The sequence below is a fragment of the Dromiciops gliroides genome, chromosome 3 (assembly GCF_019393635.1).
Source record: "Dromiciops gliroides isolate mDroGli1 chromosome 3, mDroGli1.pri, whole genome shotgun sequence".
In the NCBI taxonomy this organism is placed as follows: domain Eukaryota; kingdom Metazoa; phylum Chordata; class Mammalia; order Microbiotheria; family Microbiotheriidae; genus Dromiciops; species Dromiciops gliroides.
In genome coordinates this window covers 216,835,898-216,839,055 of record NC_057863.1, presented here as the reverse complement: position 1 = coordinate 216,839,055, position 3,158 = coordinate 216,835,898, and positions in this window count along the sequence as shown.

Below are 3,158 nucleotides of genomic sequence, written 5' to 3'. Positions count from 1 at the left end.
CCACCTCTGTCTTTGTCTCCCTGACCCTGGGGTCCCGCCTGCCCCAGCCTCTGGGTCCACAGTCAACCTGACAATAAAATCTGTCCTAGGGGAAAAAAAAAAAAAAAGAGAGAATCCAAACCAAGACTAAAAATTATGGATGATTGGGGGCAATACAAATCGTCTTAAATCTAGGCTTAGTCTATATTCCTTATAAAAACTCACCAAAGTGAGTGGCCGAAAAGGCCACCTTTGGAGAGAGGGAGACCATCTGTGCCGAGCCGTCAGGAGTCCCGCCAAGCAGGCAAAAAGGCCTACTTCCGTTCTCTCCACCCCGGAAGTCAAGAGCCTGGCAGGCAGTCTGACATGCGCAGCAGGCGGACTGTTCATCTCCTCCCCAAAAGGGTGGGCCTTGAAAAACTGGCGTCTTTCAGTTATCCTAACCGACTGTTAAAAACTTTCATATTTTACCACATTTCCCCCCTTTGCTTCCTCAAGAAACGGAATGTTTCCTTGATGGAACAGTAAAAAGAATATAATAACTTTTGCTGACTAATAATATGCGAACAACAATACAGAAAAGGAAGAGAGGAAAGTTTTGTCCAGAGGGGCGATTTTTTTTCTTTCCTCATGAACCGACGCTTTGACATTAGTCTTGCAAAGGGAGAGCCTCTGCAGAGAGTACATGCTACAGATAGTATATAACAGAAAGGAGATAGTAAAAGCTAATAAAGCAAAACAGTTCATATAAAGTCTCTGAGTTCTCTTGTCTTCTTGAAGTGGTAAGATGTCATCAGGAGGAAACTGGATTCTGGTCTGGAAAACTGGATTTCTGGACTCTGGTCTGGATTCTGGACTCTGGACTCTGGTCTGGAAAGCTGGATTATCTTCTTTAACTGTTTGAATTGCTGTATTTTTAAAACCTTAGCATAGCATTGTCAATGATCAATTAATAAATTCCATTACATTCCCTCCTTTATATGGTTAGACTTGTAATAGAGGGTTGAGGTAGTTATGCAATGTGTAACACTTTTTACCACCATGTGTCTGGATCAAAGCCAAATTTAGTATGTGTTCATGACACCTGAAAATGTTATGGAAAGGTTACCATACCATATCTCATGGTTCTGAGACAGCCAGTGATTGTGCTAGGCCACAGGTGAATTCAACTGAGTGAGATAAAAAGATAAATAAGTTCAGTTAAATTAGGTTAAATTAGGAGGGAGAGAGGATGAATACTGGACTGTGCCTAGTAATTGTGCTCTACATAGTCACCATCATAAGCAAACCATGGACTTACGTATACCTGTCTCTCCTTTTGTTGCACATATATTCTCTCCAGGGCCTGCATCAGAGTTCACAGCAAGTTAGTCTCTGAAATGATAAGTTTCCATACTTCTGAAATCTCATTAATTTCACCAAAGACAGTATGATGGTAAAAATGTGTGCTATGCTGCATAACTGAGAACATATTAGTGATATATACAATAATTCCAAACCATACCCAGAGTATAATGACATATAAATAATAAACGAATGTAAATAGCTGATTATATTAGACATTGTTACATAATCTTCTTTTAGACATTATTACATAATCTTCTTTTAACAAGTAGACCACATCATCTTATACATGAATTCTCTAGTATAACAGTAGCAGATACTTAAAGTGGTGATTAATTCATCAAAAAGAAATAAGACTTCAATTAGCAAGATTCAATATTCAATAGCATATACTTAAAATGCCTTTGAAAAGTCACTTAGTTTACAAAATCAGGTTTTTAAAGAAAAGCAAAAGAAACAAAAGTAAAAAAAAAAACAAAGCAAAACCAAAAACCAAAAATAAAAAGCAAAAGATTCGCTAAGCACCCTTTTGTGCTCTTAAAGAACTTAAAGGTGTGGTGAATTCCAGGTCTTTTCAGTGCCTTTCAAAAGTCAAAACAAAACAAAAAACAAAAAGGATTAAAAAAAAAATAGGTATAGGGTAGGGAAAGGGTGGGAGAAATTGAGGTGGGCCAGAAAACTAGGCCATGTGCTTCGGTGCTTTTGCCTGTGGAAGGAAATGCTTGTTAAATTTTAAGGTATTTAAGCTGCTAGAGTTTGGGGTATGCCACATTGTTTTAACTGGTTCCCCAATTCTCTGCATGCCAAAGTGTCAGGGGTTTCTGAATTGTCATTGATCTTTCTAATGCTGTCATAATGTTCTTTATGGTAGAAAATGTGGAGTTCTCTAGCATCAGTTTTGTCTGTGCCACTGATTTTCAATAAAGGCTGATTTAATTGATGAACCACAACATTCAGCTGATGCTGCTTAGCAAATGCTACAATTGTATCATTTCCTCCCCACTTTCCAAATTTCTTTAATTCATCAACATATTCTTCAAAAGGGGAGTCATTTACTATAAAAGACTCAAACTCTTGTCTATGGTTAATCATATAAGAAGCAGCTTCTTGTCTGTGTCTGAGATGATTTCTACAGTGACCTTCTAGCTGGTCTGCTAAAGCCCTAAAAAGGCAATTTCCATCTCCTGATACTTTACGAAGACTGAGTCCCAAAGCATTTAACTGATCAGTGGGATTATTAAATGGGAACTGCCTGTTTCCTCTGAACTCTCTTTGCTCTTTAACAGTTGCTATCGTTAGGGTTTTTACCTCTTTAGCGTCTACCTCAGGTCTAATATCCAATTTTAAATCTCACACAACAAAGTAAAAAAATAACAACAACAAGAGCAAAACTGGAAGAACATGAGAGGTTTTTACAAACCAAGACAAAAGCCTGAGTTTCATATTTCAGTAAATCAAACAAGACAGTTTCCCAGAAGTATTGGCACTAAAGAGGATATCAGCAGAAAGTAACCCCACGTTTAACTCATGCAGAAATGTTGTCTCTAGACTCCAAGCTTCTGGGTTTTAAAAAATTTCAAATGGTCAGGAGAAAACAGCTCAATTACCAATGTATTCTAGTCTGAATCATGCAAGGCCATTTGTAAGAACAAGAAATGAAAGGACTTGAATTAGAATATAGAAGGATTTGGGGTTGGATAGTAGTACATTCAATTGAATTTGAAATTTTTGAAGTGATAAGATTTAAATAATATTGAATATTATAGTCCAAAGTAAAACTTCCCCTGATAAAGCTTATATATATATATATGTATATGTGTGTATGACATTTTATT